The 16,466-nt window shown below is 36.9% G+C and overlaps 1 long non-coding RNA gene across 1 annotated transcript; it reads left to right on the top strand.

The window, feature by feature from the left end:
- The first annotated feature begins 7,558 nt into the window (after window positions 1-7,558).
- LOC131244507 (uncharacterized) lies at window positions 7,559-13,777 on the top strand. The gene is made up of 3 exons (XR_009170342.1): window positions 7,559-7,710; window positions 13,121-13,179; window positions 13,500-13,777. It is a non-coding gene; the product is annotated as an uncharacterized LOC131244507 (long non-coding RNA).
- The last annotated feature ends 2,689 nt before the right edge of the window (window positions 13,778-16,466 follow it).

Below are 16,466 nucleotides of genomic sequence, written 5' to 3'. Positions count from 1 at the left end.
TATGCCCGTGTCTAGGCTATATGATAGGTGAGGAACTTTTTATTTGTAGTGCCCACCCGAATGTTTGTACAATTTTTTCCTTACATGTTTGGATTTTTATAGATGGTGTACTCTTACTTTACAAAAAAAAAGAAGGTATGATTTAACATGTTTGTATAGTAGAATGTTAGCGACTATTTTGATACACATATGGTTGATCAATGCATCTATTGACATGTGAAAAAGGCCATGGCATTGTACAAGGGTGTGACTGTTTAAAGAATGTTGGGTCCTTACTCTTGCTCCGGTGGTAGACTCTTAGGAGTTTCAACACCTGGTCAAGGGTTTGAGTACCCATAGGTGGTGAAATTCCACTATGGCATGAGTGTGTGGGGTATGTGTGCGTGTGTAAAAAAAAAAACAATGCAATGCTACGACGCTTTGTAAAGTTCCATTAACCGTTTATGGCCTATCCCAATGCCAATTTTACTTAATCCTATTTTAGAGTCAATTCATCTATCATAATTTTGCTCCTCTTATCCTTTTACATTTTGAAGACATGAAATTATTGTAGGGCCTTTAATTAAGCCTTAGCCTTCCAAAGGTATGTTTGATTTATGTATGATTTGAATTCTTTTCAAATATTTGAAAGAGATAGGCAAATAATTCATTTAGGACCTTGTCTTTGAAATGCATTGGAGTTTAAGTCACAAATCAAGGTGAATGTGAGTCCAAGTAGTATTTGAGTTGGCTTCCTAGTGATGATGCTTTGAAGGCCCTAATGAATAAATCCAATGAGAAGTCTGGTGGAGGATCTAGGAAAGGAAAGAACAAAGGCCACAACATGAAAATGTTACATCATATGCATAAATCTTCCAGGTATGTACATCATGCATGAAAATAATTAATTTATGTATGTTTTTATACTTTCACTACAACAAAATGAGGTTTAACCGATGCTTTGGTGGGATCATTTGCCAGCGCCAGGTAAAACTGGGCGAAGCAACCAGAGTACGTGGCACAATCACTCTTGGTCTCCCTCTCTCAGGTCTCTCTCTCTCTCTCTATGTCAATCTCGCTCTCAATCTCTCTCTTGAGATCGAGTATATTTAACGTTGAAACCCTAATTAGGGATTTACATGTATGATTTACAAGGGCATGTAAATGTTGAGTATAGGGTTTGTGCGCGTGTTTTGCTGTGAAATGTAGGGTTTATATAGGTAGAGAAAAGGAGCAAAGAATCAGGCAGCCCTTGTTGCCGGAAAAAGAGATGGCATAGGAGATCTCTCTTCTTGTCAGATCTGCTGAGATGGGAATGAGATCTCTCCTCTTCTTTAAAGCTCATCTAGTAAGCTCAAGTACATCTCTCTCTCTCTCTATCTCTCTCTCATTGATTTCTTCTCTTAACCCTTCAAAAGACAGTTGTTATTAATTAGATCCTGACCTACTTCAGGATGAAACTGGGCTAGGCCCCACCCCAGATTAATCTAGTATAAAATGGTGGAAACATGGTATATGTTGGATATCAAATTATACAGAAATAATGCATCCAAACGTAGGAATTGCACCTTTAATTCATTTGGTGACATATCCAAACATAATGTTTATCTTCAACTTAAATCTGCTGCTTTTATTGGCTTCATTATTCATAGGTTCTGTATGATGTTCTGTCAATGAAGATTTTCTTGATGTGTTTGCTTAGTTTTGTAGGAAATTAAACTGCCAATTAGTTGCAGAAAATGTAACGTGCGATATTATTCTTTTCTCGAATAAAAGAAAAGGAAAAAGGAAACGAATGAAAGAAAAGAAAGTGTGAAAAATAAATGTTACTGTGATTTACTTACTATAGGAAGAATTCAAGAAAAAAATTATTAGATTGACAGTTTACATGCGACTTTTTACCCTCAGCTATTTCTGGTCAGATTTACTGCAGAAAGAAAATTAACATTTTTAAGACTACTGCAAATAATATATAGGTTTTCATCCCTGAATTGAGATAAGTCGCATTGTTGTTTGTAGAACTACTCTTTCTGATATGATATCTATGCATGAGTTTCATGCATCAGCATGGATTTCGATCAAGTAATTTCGATTTTTAAGGTTGAAAATGGAAGAAATATGCAAACTGAATTTCTTTACTTTTCACCCTTCAAAATTGTTATTTAATGTGAAAAAAGTATGTTGATGATTGTAGGCTGACCTGTAGATTATCCAATCTTTTTATCCACATGCAAGGGATCACCATTGCATAACTCTGTAATAATGTATTTCTCTAAAAAATGTCTCTTTGTTTAAATTTGCTTATTTATTTATTTTTCTTTTCTAAATAGAGAAAGATTCTGGCAAATCTGTAGATCGGCCTACGCTCATCACGATATACTCTCCCTAATTCCAGAGACATTAGAAATAGGACCCTTATCCTTAAGGACAACCCCATCCACGAGCAGGGTATCCATCATGATTAGAGTGTCGGTGCCCTAATGCAGTTAGTAGTTTGTAGATTTGGTGGCCCTTTTGTACAGTGGTTTTTTATTTTTATTTTGGGTCCTGGCTCGGTGTATTCTTTTCCCACTGTTTTTGCCTAATAAAATTTTCATCTTTCAGAAAAAAAATAAAAATTGGTTAAAATAAGCATGACTACATTTTTATAAGGGCTAAGAAGAACATAAAATGTACCTTGGTTTCAGATCCACATCCAAGTGATCACCATTGCATAGCTCTGTAATAATGTATTTCTCCAAAAAAATGTCTTTTTATTTAATTTTTTTTTTTAAATATTTTTTTTTCCATAGTGAAAGATTCTGGGAAATCTGTAGATCAGCCTATGCTCATCAAGATATATTCTCCCTAATTCCCCTCTTAGATCGCAATTTCTTGATGAAAATCATGACATAGAGGAGAAATTTAGGTATAGAGCACTTTTGACTTTGTGTTGACATGACACGTGCACTATTTACTTTATCATCATTATCTTGTCCTAGCTATTTGAAGCCATATAAACAATTTACTTCTTTTGAGGAACGTATGAAAATTCCCCAACTCAAGCTACATGACTTCATCATCTTCATCATCATCTAAGCCTTATCTCAAGTAATTGGGTTTGGGTACACAAATCCTGCTCATCATTCCACTTTATGAAGTATTCAAAGAATGTCTAAAACACCCATGTACAATGAATGATAGAATAGTAAATAAACATTTAGTTGTCAAATGATGTTGTTTCTGTTTAAGCATGATATCATTGTGTTTTGCCACCTTTCTTTTTGATTTCATTCTAAGGAAATTATACATTTTCACATAATTTCATTATATAATATCTGACTTTAATTTTTTGACTATCCATTGTTTAATATTGCACAGATTTGGGACAAGTGAGAGACAGTGGGTTGAAGCCCAAGTTGAAAATGCTAAGCAGCAGGCTATTCTTGCGGCACTTAAATCTCAAGTATCATCTGATGAAGCTCACATTCATCATGATCTTCATTCTCTTCGGTAACTTTCTTCCTTTTGCTAGTTGTTCTATTCAGCCATCCACCTTGGTACTGGATTCTTTTAGCTACAGTACTGCCAATTTTTATTTTTTATTTCGGATTTAGGTGCTTCTTTTCACTGGATGATATTCCTGGCAAGCACTTTGTGGACATAATATGTCTAGCTGATGATCATCACAGATTTATCGTTCTCCAAATACATGTACAAACCAGTGTTTGAAATAGCACACCCATAGCTTATACATATTATACTGTACCTATACCGCCTTCACATGCATACAGATGCATCTTTGCATCCCAGTCAGGATCTGGCTAATTGGTATTCACTTTATGCTTTGTAAATGCATCCATAGTGTATTCGACTGTATTAGCATCTAGAGACACATCTGTTAAGTGGGTGCTTCCCTCTGCTACAAGTGGCTCTCACTTCAAATCCTGACCGCCAAAATTGTGAGACCCAAAATAGATTGTTTATAGGACAAAAAATCAGATTAATTAGATAATTCAATCTTGACTTATGTTCTGTTTCATCTGGAACCCACAATGGATTATGCTTTATATATTTTGTTTCAATTCCAAAATATAACACATCATTTTCCTAACAGAGTTCAAAATGTTTCAATTCCAAAATAGAACACATCATTTTCCAAACAGAGTTCATAATATCCAATTTTAACTTGTACATTCAACAAACTGCATTAAAATTTTGGATAGAAATAAAGTTGATTACTGTTTTTACTTCCTATCTTTGATTTTCAAACATGCCCTAAATTCATTTTGCATGAGTGCAGAGAGTAGGTTGTATCCATTATGGCATGACCTCTACTCATGAATGTTGCATTTTTCACACTACTATATAGGCTACATATAGATAATACAAAAACTTGTATGGAGTAAAATGGATGTATGGGATTTAAAAATGTAAATCTTATCACTATTCTTTTTTAAATTAATAATCAATTTTCATATATTACTTTGTTAATGTTAATATTGGGGTATTGGAGGAATTTAAATAAAAATAATGAAAGGATACTTTGTAACATGATTCTTACTGAGTAGATGGCTTTTCCAGCACACCAATGTAAGTTATTATATTTTATACCTAACATTTTGAGTGTTCTCTCTCTCAACTGAAATAGAGAATGATCAATCTAATGAGGGGAGAATCTGAGTTGGAGAATCCAGAAGAAATGATCAACATGAAGCAGAGACAAGCTTTGTAAATGCATGTATTGGATGTAATGCATCCAAACCAATACCATTTGAAGCAAACTGTGCATCATGAGCTACAACTGTTATTGCCACAACAAATGGATCAATATGAGCATCAGAATGCAATGGGATAGTAATTGAACCAATTTGTTGACAATCAAGAGGATCTCATGCATCAGCGACACGCATTCGCTGCACAGGAGCTCCCATCCCAATACTGTCACTTACCTGGCATCCAACTTAGAGGACTGCACACTCATGCCTCCATTTTAAAAGGTTACCTAACCTCATATATATAGAGATTAAGAAAAAAACAGATGAGACAAATAATGTAGAAATCTTCCACCTACATTTGACCGAGACCATGCTGTCATCTTTGTATATTTACATCTCAGTACCTTTTTAAATTATCTTTTCATTAAGATACGATTTCCTTAATCTGATGTGATCTTCATATATTTACATCTCAGTAACTTTTTAAATTATCTTTTCATTAATCAGTCAAGTACCTTGCATTACTTTTCTTAACTTTGTAGGTAATCTTTTCTCAAATTACAAAAATGCCTGTTAAAATGTGTAAGAGAATTAAAAATGTTGCTAAATCCAATTATCAACTAATGAGGTGTAATAAAAAAAATCTAAAAATATATATAAAGTAAATCCTAAAGAGTTTTTTCTCCACGCACATTGTCCATGGACATGGCTACTATTTTGTTTTATGTAGGTCATGTTATGATGTATGTCCATCCATTTTTTAGATCATTTTAGGAAATGAGCCCAAAAATAACACCCTGATCCATAGCCAAAGTGGTAGACTAAGTGAAAGATACCTCGTTTCAACACTGAGGTCTTAGTATCAATCCATGGGGCTGGCTAACAGTTGAAGTGTCAACTGACATTGGAGTGTACTCACAAGCTAACAAAAAAAAAAGACAGATTAATTAGATAATTCAATCTTGATTTCTGTTCTGTTTCATCTGGAATCCATTCTATCGAAGTACCAAAGCCATACAACAAGTTCTAAACTAGCGCAGATCAGATGGTCACGCGACTCAATGATCCATGACCCATAATGTTTGATCGGTGTGTCCCACCATGGATGGAACACCATTTTCAGATCAAACGGTTTGGACAGTTTTACCCCTATAATTGGCATATATGATCCTGTTCACATCTGCCATCACCAATGCTCTCTTCTACCATCCATTTCTAGGTCCCTCATCAAACGGCATATCTGATCCTGTTCACATCTGCCACGCCTCCTACATCAGATGTGCATGTGGCACATGTGATTCATGCAAACATGCATATAGAAGAAACTGTTCTTCAGGTGCATCGAACTAAGGACAAAGTAAATTAACCTTTTTTGAAAGACAAGCAACTATGCTAACTGTGCTTGGATTAGTTGTTCTTGTTTCCCTAGGTTCCTATGCAAAGATGATTTGACAAATGAAAATACTTACCTGATTTTCGTAGGCAGATGATGTAGTGACTTTCCTTGTCATGGGTGAAACTTCGTGTGAATGCGATCCACCCCATCCTTCAGGTGGGCCGCCCTGTGCGAAGACTAAGGCACAAAAAATAGGCTGAGTCGATACTCGGGTGGGCTACATCATGGAAAACAGTTGAAATGGGAAGTTCACTGTTAAAAATTCTTCTCTAAAAGCTCGAGCCATTAGAGGAATGTGTAACAACATATATCAAGAGACTTTAACACCCCATACATGTGCAAGGTGGAACTTAGCATGAGAAGTAAGGGTGGAGGGACAATCACAACTCACACCATACTATACCTTGCCAAACAAGATGCTCTAACAGAATTGGTTTTCTAGAAATTAGGACATTCCAAGACTCATGTGGGCCACACCATGTGAATTTACAGTTTTAGTAATGATTTTACACTGCTTCTATGGTGTGGTCCACCTAGCTCTTGAATTGGGTGCGTTGGTTTAATTCATGTTTGTCCCATGTAGCACTTTGTTGGCACAAGTCAAGCCAGCCAGTGAGCCTATGCAAGTCAAGCAAACAATCATTCTTTTGACAAACCATGTACGAGCTCTTATATCCGAAGAGCTTATATGCTGATTAGAACAATACATATTACAAGGGCTCCTCACTAACTGATCACATTGAAAGTTGCTTTGGTTGGACTTAGCTAGATGCACCCTGTTTTGTTGAATGTGGGCCATTGGTGGGCCACAACCATATAATTAAAAAAAGTCACCATCGAAAAAATTATAAATTCACATGCGTCCACATGATTTGGATCAGCATGATTTTTAGTTTATTTAATTATTATAATTAGAAGTAACTATTGCATGGGTTTGATGTCACTAATAAAGCAGGAGGGCCCACAAATAGATTTTAGGGTTATATATATATATATATATATATATATATATATAGTTGAGGTTAATTCCATCATTTCATCTCCACATCTAAACTCATCTAATCTCTTTAATTTAATCTTAGTTTTATAAGATTATGATTTGTGGTTTGAATTTTGCATTTGCATGTCTTTAATTTAATCTCTTCTGTTTCTTTTCTTCTTCTTCTTCTTCTTCTTATATATATATATATATATACACACACACACACACACACACACACACACACACATGTGGTCACTTAGTCATCATATTTGTAGGGTAAGAGTTCCTATCATACCTTTTGGTAAATTTGCATATAAGTCTTAAGCTCCATTTGGCCATCACATCAATCTTTATGAATATAATTTTTTTTGAAACCAAATGGAGCTTAAGCCCTTTTTTAACTCCGCCAATGCAACTTCTTGCATTGCCGGTCCCAAGCCCGGGTAAAGGAGGAGGGAAAAGGGCATCAAGGTGAGTTGTGTCATTTTCTTCCATTTTATGTCTTTTGTGATAGTATTCAATTAAGTTTAAGTTTAATACACTCATAAAATGTTTCTTCATGGCAGCCTTACGTTGACTTGGCGAATAGCTATGGCACTGGGAAAATGTCAGAATTAAAGAGTTGTCTTGAGACAAACATGGAGAAGTTCAAAACTGTGAGTTCTCTATCTTGAATTAGTTTTCCTTACTTTTTGCCAAAGCTTGGTAGTCAACATGTTACTAAAAGGCAGGCCACACTTATACCATCGGTGGGCAGAACATGACTTGATGTTTCTTCTGTTGATCATTTTATAATGCCTATTTGTATTTGTGTGTACATAATTTTATTCTGCTCTACTGGTTATTAGTTTAGAGTACATTTGGTTGCCACTAAAGAGATTTTTCTTCATATTTCATAATTTACAGAAACCTACTAAGAGCCTAAGAGTGGAAATTCCAAAGTCATAAATTTGTTTTTCTATGCCTGTGAAATGCTCATGAGCCAAATGCAGCCTGAATGACTTTCTGATGTAAGATGTTAGAAACTATTCATGAAATGTAGGTTCTAGGGTGTGTTAGAAACTATGCAGGACTTACCGAACCAGGAAATGCTGTAAATGGCCTACTGATTCTTCTTGAAGTTAACTTTGCACAAAAGTATTTCCTTCATCGATTCCCATGAAGAGTTGTTGCTCTGAGAAGAATCAAGAAATGCTTTATACGCAGGATTTGATGCTGCAGTAGCAGCTAATACACCCACCGGTTCACCAGCAAGAGAACTTCCAGGACTACTTTCGTCCACCTGTCCATACTCAAATTGAATTGTAGAATTGCTGCAGAGGTTTCTCACTGTGCCATCATAACAGATAACGACATCTCTAAGTGTGGCCATTAGATTTTTAAACAAAGTTCCTGGTTCAGTAAGTCCTCTAGAAGAACGGATCAACACTTCCCTGGATGATATGGAATGGACCACCTCTTCATAGGGGGTCACACCTTGAAAAAAGGAGCTCTTAACTAACCCAAATGCCTCAGAAGGATAGTCAACACCATTAACAGAATACTTATTTTGGAAGTGGAAACTCATATCCTCAACCAAACGCCTTAAATAAAACTTCTCTCGGTCATAAAGTTGAAGCCCCAAAAAGCCAAGTTGTTGAACAACCTTACTGATAGCTGAATCATTTTTTGAATCTATCAAATTACCCAAAGCAGATAACTTTAGAATACGAGTCACGATAGGCAGTTTTACAGTTTTCAGGTAGCTTTCCACTTGCAACTCTACAAGTTCATTGTAATTTGATCTCAAGTGAAGCAGCAAAGGTGATATGTCCTGGATCATTCAATCAGTGTGTTTTTCACATGGTAGTCCATCATGTTCTGGACTAGGCAGTTCAGATTGATGGATTGAACTGTTCAAATGGATAGATGAGACTAGGAGAACTGTAACTTATAATGCTCTGAGAGCACTGGAGAATTTCCCTAATATAAAATATCTAAAATAGATAGCTGAAGTGCTATTGTCCAATGGTTGAGATCCTTGCTATCCAAGTGAACACCCAAGTCCAGTACAGTTCAGTAAAAAGTACAAATTTACAGGACAACTCAACCTAGAATGCAGCTGAGTCGAGTTCACTTAGTCAGATGCCTAGTCAAGTCATCGAGTTTTGGAACTATGTCCGAGAGGAGCTAAGATGATGATGGTGGGTCTATCAAACCACCTAATAAATCAGGTCTGGGCAGATTACCAGCCTTCTAATCCTATGGATTGGGATACCAACTAACACTTCCTCTCACACAGCTGCTCATCTTGAAATACTTGAGATATCATGGTGCGATCCATGGACGACGGCAGCAAATACCTAGTGGAATCCAAGAAACAAGGCTGCAAAACATCGACGTGGCTGACTGAAACGAGCGCTACAAAGCCAGGGTCAGCACATACACATTAGTGGCTGCACTCATCACCACTATCACCTTCGCTGCCGCATTCACAATGCCGGGTGGGTACAGGAATGACCACCCAAACCAAGGGGCTGCAGTCCTCGTGAAGCATTGTTCATTCAAAGCTTTCTTGTTCTCAAATACAATCACATTATATTGCTCACTTATCGTCGTTGTCTGCTTCATCTGGGCATGGGGTCATCACATGAGTTTTACGTGATATGCTTATGTGGGGCCATCGGCTTACGATCATTGCATGTCTAGTGCTGATGGTTTCATTCATGGCAGCTATGTATGCAGTGGTTGCACCAGAGTGCTTGTGGCTAGCTATTTTGATCTTGGCTTATGTTTGTAGTGGGCCATTCCTTGTCTACTATGTACTATTTGCAAAACAGTCCACAGAGGACCTGTATGGTGAGCCTTAAGCAAAGCAGGTTCTGGTAAAACTGGTGAAACACACATAGCCAATTGTTGCACAGTCGCTTTGTTCAAGAAAAAAGTCCTTAACATGAGTTTCAGTGACAATAAAGAATCATGCACCAGTTGTAAATTCAGACTACCACTATGAGAACCACGGATTTGCTTTTCAACACTAAACAGCTCCAAAACTTCTGCCTTCGCTTGTAGAGACTATGGATAAAATATATGAACACAATCCCCATCAAAATCCGCACCTAGGGGAGCACAAATAAGAGGATTGATCTTAACAGTATGGTCGTCATGCACATAGATAGAAAATGCTTGTAATGATTGTTTATGAGTACTAGGTGGCCTATTAATGAAAACAATGTCTCCGTCCATAATATGCCTATTTATGATTTGACCAACTTTCAAATCTGTTTTAGTTACATTTGATTCTCTTTTTTCCAATTCGGTTTTGAACACTTTGAATGTTAGAGAAGTGCTACTGTGTTTGTCTAGATGTATTTAAGTGACTATTTTGTGTGTTCTCTACACCATAATGAAGGACCACAGCTGGTCACAGAAAGTTGTGAGGTGCATTGGACACAAAAAGCTGAAATATTATGCTTTTGTACTATTTCAATTCCCAAATGGAAAAATTGACTGTATGCTAGTGACAAAGGTGGGTGTAAATTGTGGCTGCTCCCTTTTTGAAATTATTGCATGGTAGCTTCATCTGTCAAACATACTTCCTTAACATGGGTTTTATAAGATAGTTCCAGAATATACTTGTACTATACTGCATTCGGTTCCACAAGAAAGAGGCGTTCAACTATCGGGCCTATCTTTCTTTCAGTTTTGATGTGTTAAAAACTGAATTAGCAAACTAAAGAATGCAACCGGTGCAGTAAACTGCAGTTAATTTGAATGGAAAAAAAATATCTGTTTTGTATACAAGAATCCAGGTTGTATACACTAAAATGATTAAAAAATAAAAATAAAAAATCTTCTCATGCACTAGATGATAACTAAACCAACCCATTGGTGCAAACTTGTAAATGGTTACATGATTTTGCATCTCCATGGATTACACGAAGGACATGTGAAATCCAAGGCGAAAGAAAGGGAAAAAAAAAACAATAATCATCCAATGATGATTTTCAACAGAATTATTGAAAGATGGATTCCAATATTGAGTTCTTGTTTGGGTAATAAGTGGAAACCTCATGTTCCTCTCACAATGCTCACCTAGTTTCTTCTACCAAGAATCCAAAATCTGGAAAAGTGTTAAGGATTGCTTGTTGGAATCCACCATTTTCTCATCAACAATAGTTGGGGGTGGAACCTACACCTCTGCTTCATCAACAGGAACTAAGAGAATGCGCAAACTTTTTCTCATCAACAAAAAGTAGGAAAAGACCCTTCAACATGTTTTTCCATCAGAAAAAGCTCACATTATTAGTATTGACAAGCTTGAACAGTAACTGCTTACATCTGAAGTGTACGTCCTTACAAAAATAATACAACCCTTCTCTATGAAGGGGAAATTTGATGACAATGGATGCTCACATGTGCGTGTGTGCATTGCACATCTTCATCTCAATGCTTAATTCTCATTATGAGTTGCTGCTGCATTTAAGGAGTAGTTGCAGAAATAATTTTCAAATGGATACAAAAAAGGTTGCTGATACTTTTCATCTCAAGCCTTAAGACAATTGTTTTTGCACCATGCTGATAATTTTCAAATGGACCACAGCCAGTCAGACAATTGTTTTTGCACCATGCATCTAGGTACTAATATCTTTTGACCTTTCAAAAAACAAGCCTAGATTTTGTTCTAACTGAATATTAAGATGCATGTTTGCATATTTAGGAATAATAAATTTTCCCTTAATGAGGCCTAAAAGCCCATTTCGTTGACTCAGGGAAACATGGAGAAAATTGTGGATCCATCCATCCATCATGATGCGTGCATACACACATTCACAAACACACCTCATCCATCCATCCGTGCAAGCATACATACATCCATCCATACTCCATCCATTCATGCATGCATATACACACTTAAAAACATGGATTTCATCATACAACCATGCACCCATTAAAAAATGAAATGGAAAATCAGGTTGCTTGTTTTGAAAACCAGTTACTTCCATTTTCTGTTTTTTTAAGACTGAGAATTTTTTCCTCATTGTGGCAGGCATACATGAACAAGCTAGAGAACAAGGTTTCATGTCTGGAAGAAGAGAATGAAAGGCTCTAGAAGCAGAAGGTCGGCATTTCATCTCTCCTTGCGATTTTTTTTTTTTCTTAATGGGGTTGCAGGACCATGCAGAGTTGGTTATATCTAAGTTTTGGTCTGATGTTGCCTGATAATTAGATTGTGTTTGTTTTCCTTTTGGTTACATTTTAAGGCATCTTATGTTAAAAAAGCTAGGATTCAGTGGCCTTATTGTTGTTTTTTGTTTGTTTTTCATTAGTTTCTCATAGCAAGTTGCGATTTTGGTTCGTTTCCTGTTGCTATTGAAATGCTAGGAATTTACTTAGCATTTAGAAACTGCGGGCTGCTCCTTGTTTGTTTTTCTTTGTTGGATAGACTTGGTAGAAGAGAAGTATCTTGTCCCAGCTTCTTAGGGTCTGCTTCAAGGATCTTTTTTTTCTTGGTTGCCAAAATTCCTATCTAGGACCCTATCTTGTGCGAGTGAAAAAGCCATCTTGTCCATTATCACCACCTCTATCATGGTCTTGTTAGAGTATCTAAGGGCCCATTTGGTCGGGTGGATTGGAAGGGATTGAATGGTATTAGGATGGATGGCATGGATTGTCATGAGCTCCATGGGATTGCTATATCCCTGGATTGCTATATCCAGTCTATTTGGCATGCCTGGCCAATCTGGGGATTAAACCTTCCCATCCCTTCCAATCCCACGAACCGAACATGTCCCAGACAAATTTGAACGGATTAGGGTGGATTGGATAGGCTTTAAAGGTAATGATGGTGTTGTCAGTGGATTGTCTTAAGATCCATGGGATTGGGATCAGATTACCGGCTCTGTTTGGCATGCCCGGCCAATCCCGGGATTTAACTTCCAATCCCTTCCAATACCATCCAATCCCTTCCAATTTGACCGGCCAAATGGGCCCTAAGGTAAATTAATGGAATCTTACGAATATGAATGAACTGAATCAATCATATTTATCATCTACATTGACTGTTGAGTTTTCTTACTTCTTCAGGTTTTGGATGCTTCTTGTACATGCCTGACTAGCAACGAAATCCACTTCAAGAATATCAGGTGATGACTTTTGTTTGCTTTTTCTTTCTAAACTTTTTCATACTTGGGTGTGTTTTTCTTTACTGGTTTTCTTTTACAAGGCCAATTTTTGTTTCAATTGATACAATGACAATTTTTTTTTAACTGTGACACTTTCCCAACTATAGAGGTGACTTGTTAAGCTGATTGTCCTTTTATTTTCTTGTTTATCATAGGCCTTGATTGTTTATAAAAGTTCAAGTCTTCAACAAATAGAGGGCTTGGTTCTGCAGCACTCTACAGCTCCAAGCAGTATAATCTCATTGCTGTGCCACTTACCGAATCAGCTATATGCTTCTCAGCCCATTGCAGGGAAACTTCTCAGGGAGGAATTTAGGCTCATTGCAAGAAAAGGGCCTACATCACACATAGTGGACACGTGATCATGGCCAGTTAGGTTGGTGTTGTAGACATTTGCCAGAAGACGTGGCTAGGAAAGGAAGACATATGATCGGTCTAGAAGGGGACCGTACTGAAACAGTTCATGTGAAACGCTAGGAAAGGAAGACATTTACAGTTTGTTTTGAAAACTTTAAATAGACCATTAATTGTATAATTGTTGTCTTGATGAATGTTAGATTATTGGGTAATTCAAATTCTTGTCATTCAATCATAGGTTTTTGATAGTTATGCAGATAGAAATTTGATAGTTAGATTGATGGAGATTTGATTGTAGGACAGCAATCATAGGAAAGGATTAATCAGAATTAAGAGGAATTTATACTATCGGCACTTTTCACGCCGTTTTTCATAGCTTTTCGCAGCACTTGTAACATTTAGCGGCGTTTTACGGACTTTTAGCAGCGTTTCTAACAAAATTTTGCGTTTTATCGCTTTTTAGCGGCGGTTATTGGAATTTTTATCGGCGTTTGTACAATTTTACCGACGCTTGGTGGAGTTTTTAGCGGCAATCACAGAAGCGCCGCTAAGGTATAGTAAGAAAGGGCAAGGTCAACTTTTGGCTGCGGCCGTTAAAAACGCCGCTAAAAAGGGCGATCGCCGGTAAAACCTGACTTATACCGGCGGTTTTTGGACTTTTAGGGGCGGTTTCGGCCGCCGGTAAAGATCATTTTTCTTGTAGTGAAAAAAAACAACCAGAAAAAGAAAACGGGAAGGGAGGGAAAAGAACAAGAAGAGGGTGAGAGTCTCCTCTCTCTCTCTCTCTCTCTCTCTTCTGTTGGGTCGTTTTCCTTTTTGTCTAAAAGGTGAGAGTTATAGAAATTGTAAAAGATTAACAAGGTTGGTATTTGAATTTTCATATATTTTAGTTTGGGTTTTCCTTTAAATTTGGACTCCACATTCTTTAAAAAGATTCACTGCTTTAGAGAAAAGTGACGACTACTTCTGTTGGCAAGCTGTTGAATTCTTCTTTGTCATTTTAACGCCCTACCATAAAGATCACATTACACAAAAATCAATTGCTGAGTCAAACCGTAGATCGTTCATTGACTCCATCAATGTGGCCCATCTTATTAGAGGGCCAGCCAGATTTTTGTGTAAGCCGATTTTCATGCTGCGGCCTACCGTTTTTAACGTTACGAATTTCCTGCGGCTAGGAAAAAGCAGGGTCCTTACGGCTCTAGCTCATCAGTTACTCTGTATGATGGTCCTACGGCCAAGAATTTGCATACTATTGCTAAGGCTTTTTTGTGTAAATAAGGCCCGCTGATTGAAATCCCTACCGTTGGAATGATGGGCCTCGCCATGGATGGTGGACAAGTTAAGTTATGCAAGTGATTGAAATCACATCACACTATTGTCTCAACCATGTCATGCGCTCAAGTGCAACCTAATCACATAGTCTATCAACCATATCATATCCTCAAGTATAATCATATCATATTATCATACAACCATATCATATCCTTAGGTGCAAACTCATCACGCTGTCCATCAATCGTATCACATTCTCAAGTGGATATATACCACATCCTTAAATACAACTCCATTACGTTGTCCATCAACTGTATCACATTCTCAAGTGGACACATCACACTCACACAACCACGTATCATATCCTCAAGTGTAACCTCATCGCATAGTCCTTTAATTTCTTTCATTCTTAAGTGTAACATCATTACATTGTCGCACTATGATATCATATCCTCAAGCATAACCTCATCACATAGTCCATCAATTATATCATATTTTCCAAGTGTAACATGATCACACTGTCATACAACTTTCGATTATCCAACGTCATAACATAGTCCATCAACCATATCACATTCCCAAGTGGAGATCATTTATCACACTATAACACAATCATATCATATTCTCAAGCGCAAATAGTCAATCAACCGTATCACATTCTTCAATCTGGAACCACTTCACGCTGTCACATAGTATATCAACTATATCATATTCTCAAATGTAACCACATCATACTATCACACAACCATATCATAACTTTCAGTGCAACCTCATCATATTGTATGATAACCATATCACATTCTCAAGTGGAACCATATCACACTGTCACACAACCATATCATATCCTTAAGCACAACCTCATCATATAGTTTATCAACCATATCATATCATCAAGTAGAACCACTTCACACTATCACACAACTACATCATATCCTTAAGTATAATCTCATCACATAGTTCATCAACTATATCACTTCCACATATGCATGTACCTATTCTGATATAGATTGTACTCTCTTACATGGTTTCTGCTACTTCTTTCATTTATATTGGGACGCCTTCTAATAATCCAAGTCATCAATCTCAAATAGTTATTAGTTCCAGTACACATTTCATGGGTTACCATGCAAACATCATACATTTTATTCCTACAAACACAAACCAGGCCTTTCGGAAGTGAATTTCTTTCTCTTGCTATGGAGCATTCCATTAGAATTGTAATAGTAGTGCATGGGTAAGGGAGAGTGAGTTAAAAGTAGATAAGTTTAAATAGCCAAGAATATTGATAAATATGATAAAATTACTCACCTTAAAATGCCCTCTACAAGTTAACTTGGAAAAATAGAAGTTTCTATGTACTACTCAAATCCATTTAGCATATTCAAAATTTCAATTTTAGCCTAATTCAGAAATCATTCACCAATTATTAAGGCAATCGGTAAAAGGAGTCACGACAAGAAAATTGGCCTTTATCGACAGTTAAAACCACCGGCAAAAGCCTAGAAAACCGCGAGTAAAGCCTTTTCCGGCGATCAGGCAAGCACCGGAAAAAGTGTCGTCGGTAAAAGCTTTACTGGCGATCAAAGACTTTTATCGACGGTTGTGCTGGACACCCC

Source organism: Magnolia sinica, chromosome 4 (assembly GCF_029962835.1).
Source record: "Magnolia sinica isolate HGM2019 chromosome 4, MsV1, whole genome shotgun sequence".
NCBI lineage: Eukaryota > Viridiplantae > Streptophyta > Magnoliopsida > Magnoliales > Magnoliaceae > Magnolia > Magnolia sinica.
Note: the sequence above shows the minus strand (reverse complement) of the source record. Positions and strands in the feature narration are given on the sequence as shown.